The 9725-nt window shown below is 42.6% G+C and overlaps 1 pseudogene across 1 annotated transcript; it reads right to left on the bottom strand.

The window, feature by feature from the left end:
- Positions 1–3410: 3410 nt before the first annotated feature.
- On the bottom strand, positions 3411–4574 carry LOC309793633 (eukaryotic translation initiation factor 3 subunit E-like; annotated as a pseudogene). The gene has a single exon. The product of its transcript is annotated as a eukaryotic translation initiation factor 3 subunit E-like (transcript).
- Between the last annotated feature and the right edge of the window lie 5151 nt (positions 4575–9725).

The raw sequence follows: 9725 nt of genomic DNA, 5'->3' as shown, positions 1-9725 counted from the left end.
CAAATTAATCAAACCTAAGGAAGAAGTGGTGGGAACGACTGATTCATAGCTGGTTGGTTAGAAACACAGTTATCAACCTGGACTTTCCCTTGGTGTCTTGTATGCGGGGAAGGGACAGTCTTATAGGACTGAGGCCTTAACCTGCAGGATCTGACACTATTTCCAGGTAGATGGCCCGGAATTGAGTTAAATTGTAGGACACTCAGCTGGTGTCGCAGAAACACTTGATGTGTGGAAAAACCACACATCTGGCATCAGAAGTGATATGGTATTGTAGAAGTATTGAGAATAGAGGAGACACACAACAGGAAGTGAGTTTTTCCTTTATACCTTCTCTAAAACAACTGGCCCAGACACAAAAATATCAATGTCTTGAAAGACAAAGAAAGGCCGAGAAACTGTTCGCAATTACGAGAAGTCCCCTACATGTGAACAAGTTCCATTCCGAGAGTGCGTTCGTAAGTCCAATTTGTTGGTAAGTCCAACAAAGTTAACCTAGGTATACAACTAACACAATCAGCTATATAGTACTGTACTGTAATAGGTTTATAATACTTTTCACACAATAATACATAAAAAACGAACACAAAAAATAAAGAAAACATTTTTAATCTTACAGTGCAGTACCTTGAAAAGTACAGTAGTACAGTATGACAGCTAACATACAGGGGCTGGCATCAGGTGAACAGGCAAGAAGAGTTACTGACTGGAGGAGGGAGAGGAGGTGGGAGATGGTAGAGCTGAAGGGTCGTCAGCAATAGGAGACGGAGGGCAAGCTGCAGTTTCACTCATGCCTGACGTTGAAGGCACAGCGTCTGGTTCCTTGCTGGAACCAGATGCATGTTCACACCTTTGAAAGTTCACAACTTGAAGATTCGTATGTAAGGGACTTACTGTAAAGGAGCCTACAAAGGCATAAGAGTGTGACCTGTGATCCTGGATTGGAAGACACAATTGCTATAATGGACATTATTGGGATAATTGGGGAAATTTAAATATAGATTGTATACTAGATAATGGTGTTGTATAGATATTAAGTATCTAGATTTGATATTTATATTATAGTTAGATAAGAGAAAAATCCTGTTCTTAGGAGATCCATGCTGAAGTATGTAGGGTAAAAGGTCATGATGTCTGCCACTTACTCTCACATATTTCAATAGTAATAATAATAATAAGAAGAAGGAGAAAGTATATTCGTGTATATATATGTAAAATATATGTGAAGGGCTTCCCTGGTGGCGCAGTGGTTGAGGGTCCGCCTGCCGATGCAGGGGACGCGGGTTTGTGCCCCGGTCCGGGAAGATCCCACATGCTGCAGGGCGGCTGGGCCCGTGAGCCATGGCCGCTGAGCCTGTGCATCCGGAGCCTGTGCTCCACAACGGGAGAGGACACAACAGTGAGAGGCCCACATACCGCAAAAAAAAAAATGTGTATATATATATATATATATGTGAAAAGAAAGACAAAGCAAATGTGGAAAAAAGTTGACTATTGGTGAATACAGGGGGAAGGTCTAAGGGTGTTCACTGTATTATACTTCAACTTTTCTGTAGGTTTAAAATTGTTCAAAATAAAATTTAAAATAAAAAGCTAAAAACATTTCCAGTTGAAAATACTTTGGGACTTCCCTGGTGGTGCAGTGGTTAAGAATCAGTCTGCCAATGAAGGGGACATGGGTTCGATCCCAGGTCCGGGAAGATCCCATGGGCCTTGGAGCAACTAAGCCTGTGCGCCACAACTACTGAGTCCACGTGCCACAACTACTGAAGCCCATGTGCCTAGAGCCCGTGATCCTCAACAAGAGAAGCCACTGCAATGAGAAGCCTGTACACCACAACGAAGGATACTCCCCGCACGCCACAACTAGAGAAAGCCTGTGTGCAGCAATGAAGACCTAACGCAGCCAAAAATAAATTAAAAATAAATAAATTTTAAAAAATAATAAAGAATAAAAAGCTAAAAACATTCCCAATTTAAAATACTTTGGACTGTATTCAGTGATCAAGTGTGAAATTTCTGTATCAACTCCATTTGTGATACCAAGTTTGGTAAAATAATGAATGAACCAATTTAAAGATAGTGCATTTATCTTCCTTAAAATGACTAATGAAGGAAATGAGAAGCCAGAGGGATAGAGGCCAGGGAAAAAGGGTTTCAAAATGAGACTGAAAAACAATCAAAGATGTTGCAAAGAAGTAAGATGTGCGCTACGGTGTATCTGCTGGGTTGAGTAAAGGGGACTTTGGTGGAGCATCTGGTCGGCCGGGGAGTGGGAGGGAGGGCCAGGGAGTCATCAGTGAAGGGATGGTTGTGAAAGCCTGGGGAAGGATGGGGATGTGGAGTACGAGTAGAGGATTTCAGTTGTTTTATTAATCGATTGAGGGAATTCCCTGGCAGTCCAGTGGTTAGGACTCCACACTTCCACTGCAGGGACCACAGGTTCAGTCCTTGGACGGGGAACTAAGATCCCGCAAGCCTCAAGACGTTGACAAAAACAGGCAAAAAAAAAGTTGATTGAAGTTTTGAGCTTCCGAATTTTGACAAAAAGTGTGTGTGGTGGTGACTTGGGAGGGTGGTGATAAACAGCTAGTCCTCTTCTAGGCTTGCTACCGACTCCAGTTGCCTGGGATTGTCCCAGGTTTAGCACTGAAAGTCCCTCATCCTGGGAACCTTCCCAGTTGGGATGGTTACTGTCCACTCCCAGGTTGCTCCCACCGACATTAACTGGTCACTGCCAGCCTGGGAGGTTACATTATATTTATTCGTTCAACAAGCTTTTGCTGGTGGTGGAAATATGATGGCCAGCAAAGTAGACACAGCCCCGACCCTTATAGACCACGGGAAATTCCTTCTTTGCATTGAAGTGGTATTAATCAAACTGGGCCTCTTTTAAAAAAAATCTTATTTTCCCTCATTATAATGGTAGAAAAATTGAGAAGAAAAGTGTACAAAGGCAGAGAAAAAAAATCGCACTGGCAGATTTCCTTTCAGTATTTTTCCTACACATTTCCCCAGTCACTTCCTATCAGTGTCCAAAAAAATGCAAGTTCATTTTAATTTTGGCCGCAAACCAAGAACAAAAAGGTTAAGTGCATTGAATTAATTTTTCAAGCCAAAGTTAAAGGCTCTGAGGATGATCTGCTGTCTCCAAGGGTCCAATCCCTGTTTTTTTCCACTAGCAGGTGTGATCACAGGCCTGGCAGAGGCGGGTAATGACTTTCCCTCCTCAGCAAGGCTTCCTGCTTTGCATTTTTTTTTTCTTTTTACAAATTGAAATGCTGCATTCATTTGATAACGAATCAAGTAGAACAGAGGAGATTATGGTGAAAAACAACAGTGCCTCACCCCTTCCCATCCTGTTCCACCCAACACCCTCCTGTGACCTAGAGGCAACCCCATTTTTTTTTATTGACATAAATGAAACAGCCAATTTTATTCAAATTCTCCAAAATTTATGCTCAATATGTTAATTGTTTCTAAAATGTTTCACCTTTGTATAATGGTTTTATTATTTCATCTTTCTTTTATAGTTTTTTCATTTTTTCTGTACAGTTCTTCAGTAGAAGCCAGAGTCCTGAGTTAGGAGCCTCTGACCTACTATTCTGATTAAGTTTCTTCTCAATATTCATGGCCAACATCTGGCTTCTAAATGAAAGGCTTTTGGTCTTTTCAATCACTTGCTGATAGGGTGAGACTGCACTGTTACCCATAACCACATGACCTAATTTAGAATCAATCTTGGCATCCAGTCTTGAATTTCTAATCAAATTTACAATCCACCTTTCAGCTTCTTCTGGAGTCATGTTCAGTTTATCTGCCAACATGTTTATGCTGCTATATTGATGGATGCGACAAAATGTCCAAATACGAAGAGACAGGCATTTTCAATGAAATCCTCAAGACAAGCAACCAAGAAGAAATCATTCACTAGCACTGATTCACATTCCCTTAGCTTTTTCTGAGCCCCATCAAAGTCAAAGTTAACATATAAACATTCAACAGACTCTGTAATTGGGTTTTTATATGTGTAAGACTCCTGTTGAATAACTTTGACCAGATCTTTTAGCACCTGCCGGCGTTTTCAGACATCTTTGTTTGTTATGACTGCTGTGGTCAAATAGCAGAGAATATGTGGACACATTGTCTGAATTGTGTTAAGATAGGGTGGCTGGTAAAGGAAGAGATCAATAATGTTATCACACCCTTTAGGGTGATTGCAGAAAACAGAGACCAATGAATGAGCCACATTCGCTGCTGAAGAGATTGAAGTGGAGAACTCACAGAATTATTATCTATGGTCTCTTTTAGTGGTGTATGGTCTTCCATGGCTGCATCCCAATTCTGCATTAAGATTTCAGAGTCCAGTTTTCCCCAGAGTGAACTCAAAGCATTTCTATCCGTTGCTGGAACCAACACTTAAAGAAGTAAAGATGTTCTGCTGCTCCAGAGTAATTTCCACATTCATACTGGAATTTTGCATATCTGTAGAGTGTATCTAAATATTTCTGCCTAAAACCATGCTTGTCTGCCAGGTAGTCAAACAGCATCTGACCATCCCTGGTTGACTGCATTTGAGGCAACCCCTTTTAATGGTTTCTGTTTTTATTTCTTTTGGAAGTTGTTTCCAAAAATCCTAGCTCAAATGCCAGTACTTTATTTCTTTATATATCAGTTTTAGTGAATGTTGAGTTTCCAATATAAAACATGAGGCGTTTAACTCATTTACCCTCCCTCTCCCTCTCTTCTTCCCAATAATGACTATTTATATTATTTTTTTGGTTTTTATATTAATTATTTTGGTTCCATCTACTTTCCTCAGCGTCTCTAGCAAGAGATGCCAGCTTGTAACTCCTCTTTCTCTCCTCACTTCCACATGCAAACTTCTCTCAGTTTCACATTTATTGTACAAAGTCAAGATTTGGGGCATTTACAATTGTTCCTGCAGCCACAACAAGTCTTCTTGATTTTTCTATGTTGACTCCAAAGGTTAAGATCCAATGAACAGTATTGACATTATGAGGGCCTTGTGAATACTGGTCACACTCAAACAGTAGGCTGGAACCCCGTGCCCCCTGCAGTAGAAGCACGGGGTCTTAACCATTGGACCACCAGGGAAGTCCCAGGATTACACTTTCTATTCAATGCACTCAATCCTACAACCCAGGATAATGTTTCAAGCTTTAAGGTCATTGATTAATACTATGTCAATTAAATACCATCATGTCATATTATAACTTGCCTATCATTTAAACTATTATTTTTTTTTTTTTTTTTTTTTTTTTGCGGTATGCGGGCCTCTCACTGTTGTGGCCTCCCCCGTTGCGGAGCACAGGCTCCGGACGCGCAGGCCCAGCGGCCATGGCTCACGGGCCCAGCCGCTCCGCGGCACATGGGATCCTCCCAGACCGGGGCACGAACCCGCATCCCCTGCATCGGCAGGCGGACTCTCAACCACTGCGCCACCAGGGAGGCCCTAAACTATTATTTATTTTGGCTGCGCCGGGTCTTAGTTGCAGCACGCGGGATCTTCCTTGCGGCATGTGGGATCTTTTATTCTACTTGTGCCATGCGGACTTCTCAGTTGGCCCACAGACTTCTTAGCTGGGGCATACGGACTCTTCGTTGCAGCATGCACGTGGGATCTAGTTCCCCAACCAGGGATCGAACCTGGGCCCCCTGCATTGGGAGTGTGAAGTCTTACCCACTGCACCACAAGGGAAGTCCCTTGCCTATTATTTAAATCAAGAATTTCTTCTTCAGTTTTGGAATTTTCCTAGAGATTCTGATGGCTTTTCTTTCTTCTTGTACTCCTTACCTATAGCATGTCTTTTTTCCCCCGAGTTATTATTCATACCATTTATACAACTCAAGCCACATTTTTGCTTCCTCCTCCAGTTAGAACCCATTACTCCCTAAGTCATCATCCTTCATTCCCTGATCTTTGGGCTTAGATCCACTGTTTCCTGTATATTATTTTGTCTTCTTTCTGGTTTGCTACCACATTTTCTGGAATACATCCTCAATTTTCTAGAAAAGTGTGTGTGGAAGCCAACTTTGTGTGTCAGAACAAGTCTTTATCTGTTTGACCAGATATAGAATTCTAGGTAGAAATCCTTTTCTCTCAAAATTGTGCAGGCATGTCTCCATTCAGTCTTCTAGGATTCAGTGGTATTGACGCAAAGTCTGTAGCCATTTTGATTCTTGTTCCTTTGGAGAGGAATAGTTTTTCTCTTTAGAAACTTTTAACATCTTCCCTTTATTCCTGACGTTCTGAAATTTCATGAGGAAGTATCTAGATATGGATAATTTTTCATTCATCATCTTGAGCATACAATAAACCCTTTCAGAATGAAGACATGACTTTTTCTGGAAATTATCTTATTTTTTTCTAAGATAGTTTCCTTCCCTCCAATTTATTCATTATTATTTTCTGGGGTTCCTAATAACTGTATGATCCTTCTGGATTGGTCCTCTGTGTTTGCTATCTTTTCTCCCTGATTCCATTTTTCCTCATTTTAAAAATAAATTTATTTATATTTTTGGCTGCGTTGGGTCTTTGTTGCTATGTGCGGGCTTTCTCTAGTTGCGGCGAGCAGAGGCTACTCTTCATTGCGGTGCGTGGGCTTCTCATTGCAATGGCTTCTCTTAGTTGCAGAGCACGGGCTCTAGGTGCGTGGGCTTCAGTAGTTGTGGCACACGGCATCAGTAGTTGTGGCTTACAGGCTCAGTAGTTGTGGTACACGGGCTTAGGTGCTCCAAGACACGCGGGATCTTCCCAGACCAGGGCTCAAACCCATGTCTCCTGCATTGGCAGGTGGATTCTTAACCACTGCGCCACCAGGGAAGTCCCCCATTTTTCCTCTTTTTATTCTATATTTTTAGAGATTTTTTTTCTTAACTCTATGTTGTAATCCTTCTAGTCAACATTTATTTTTGCAACCACATTTTTAGTCTCTGCAAAATAATTTTTGTTCTCTGATTGTTCCTCTCTCACACAACATCCTGTTCTTGCTTTATGGATGTTTTGTCTTCTTGAATCTCCAAGGATATTAGATAGTTCTCTTTGTGCTATGGATTATCTCTGTTTTCTCCAGTGTCAGTTTTTTTGTTTGCTTAGTTTGGTCTTTCTTTGCATGCTACTGGTTCTCCCATATGCATGTAGATCCTTGGTAAGATCTAATAAAGAACTACCTAGGTATCCTGGATTTCCTCTGCTGGTATATAAATTATACTCTTTCTCCTCTAGGTTTTCCCCTGGTGGAACTTTGGCCTAGAAATTCTTTGTGCATCAAGATAGGACATATCAACTGAAAGCCTTCAACTGGGGTAGGGAAGGTTGATGGTCAACTGTCAGGCAGTGGGCCACCCCAAATGCTAGAATGAGAAACACTTATTCTGAACCTCCAACATTCATACCAGAAGCATTAACTTCCCTCAGACAATTGATTCCATTTCTTTGGAGACAAGATGTCTGACATTTTGTCTGAGGGAAAATGCCTTCTGGTGAGGAAGCGAAGTAGAGTTATAACTGATGCTGGTGGCCTGTCTTCCAGGCCTTCAATCAATTCTGGGTTTTCAGTCCCCCTTCTCCCACTTTCCTTTGCCTGTTGGCCAAGAACGTGGCTTCTCCTTGGCAGCCTAAGCAGCCAGCCTTGGCTGGACACCCCCTCTATCTTGGCTCTCTTTCCTTTTGATAACTGTCTACTTTGATTTCAATGGGATCTGAGGGGAGATTGGTGATGAGGAGTATGCCTGACCTGGGATCAGAAATCCTGTTTTATTTCCTAATTGTTCCACACGTCCAATACCCAGACTGACAGAGGCCCACGGTAACGGCTCACTCATCAAGCTCAGTGAAAATCAAAGAACTATTTAATGAATATCAGGGTCATCTCTAAACACAAGGCTCGCATGTTCATCTCAGGGCTCTGGCCTCAGAGCTGAGGAGAGAGTGGGTAAACTGAGGAAGGAAACCGAATTACTTCAAGAAAACACAAGCATTGCCTTTATGTGGGTCAGGCTTTTCCAGCTGGAGGTCTCTCTGGTCACCTGAAGGAAGGGGGCTTGTGCAGGAACAGATCCCCGTGGCTGACAAAACCAAGACCTTCCTCAGCTCGAGGCCTGGTGGGAAGAGCCAGCCACCCTCAGGAGTGCACACAAATTCCTCAGATTTTCTTCAGTTCCTCACCTTGGCTCAGACAATGGTGTCTGGTACCAATTTGCATCTTGCTATTCTTTCCTTGACTTTTTCCAACTCTTGCCCAGTAACCTCAGATAATCCCTTTTCACTCTGTCATCCCTTTCTTCATCTCATTTGTATGCACCCAGAAAACCCTAATCACACCTATTAAGCACAGAATAATGACAGAGAAAACCTTGCTTCAAGGGAAAAAGGGAAGTCACAAGTTTGAAGTAAAATTAAATTTAAATCAGTGTCATTAAGTGATATAAATCCTGAAAATGACCAGAATTCCTTCTGGGCTTTCCACCAAAGCCTCCTGGGCTTCTTCCTTCTCCCTGTATTAAATGTGAACCACTAGAATCCCCAATAAAGATCTGTCCGTTCCTTCATTCATTAAATATTTATTGAGTGCTCCCTGTTTGCCTGATTCTTCGCTAGTCACCAAGTATAAACAGAGAAGAAGACATATGTCGTCCCTGTCCCCTTGGGGCTTTCAGTTCAATCAACCAACAAATGTTTATTAAGCATCTATTATGTAGGTTGAGAACTGAAACCAGGGATACTCATTCAGCTTAACATTGATTAAAAAAAATTTTTTTTTGTATTATTTATTTTTGGCTGCGTTGCGTCTTTGTTGCTGCATGCAGGCTTTCTCTAGTTGTGGCGAGCGGGCTTCTCATTGTGATGGCTTCTCTTTGTTGCAGAGCATGGGCTCCAGGCACACGGGCTTCAGTAGCTGTAGCACATGGGCTTAGTAGTTGTGTCTCGCGGGCTCTAGAGCGCAGGCTCAGTAGTTGTGGCGCACGGGCTTAGTTGCTCCGTGGCATGTGGGATCTTCCCAGACTAGGGCTCGAACCCGTGTCCCCTGCATTGTCAGGCAGATTCTTAACCACTGCGCCACCAGGAAAGTCCCAACGTTGATTTTTTTTTTTTTTTTTGGCTGCGTTGGGTCTTCGTTGCTGCGCATGGGCTTTCTCTAGTTGCAGCGAGCGGGGGCTATTCTTCGTTGTGGTGCTCGGGCTTGTCATTGAAATCACTTCTCTTGTTGCGGAGCACGGGTTCTAGGTGTGCAGGCTTCAGTAGTTGTGGCTCACGGGCTCTAGAGCACAGGCTTAGTAGTTGTGGTGCACGGGCTTAGTTGCTCCGTGGCATGTGGGATCTCCCTGGGCCAGGACTCGAACCCATGTCCCCTGCATTGGCAGGTGGATTCTTAACCACTGCGCTACCAGGGAAGTCCCTTAACATTGATATTAACATGACTATTCCACTGCCTTCATTGGCATAACATTTTTCCAAGAGACTTGCCCAGAAAGATGAATGTTGCAAATTAACTTTATTGCTTATTTATTGCTGACAGTTTGCACCCTAAGACTGTTTGAACCCCTCACCTCAAAATCCTCATTATTCTGTGTTCATTCTAAACTATCACGCCATGACCCTTCCCCAACCCTAATCAACCCCCGCTCCTACCCCATCATGGAAAGACTCTCTCCCTTTAAATGAGATTTCAGAGTCTCAATAAATGTCATGGCCTTACTCA

The sequence above is a fragment of the Mesoplodon mirus genome (assembly GCF_964341445.2).
Source record: "Mesoplodon mirus genome assembly, chromosome: 18".
NCBI classification, from domain to species: Eukaryota; Metazoa; Chordata; class Mammalia; order Artiodactyla; family Ziphiidae; genus Mesoplodon; species Mesoplodon mirus.
This window is presented reverse-complemented; position numbering and strand designations above follow the sequence as displayed.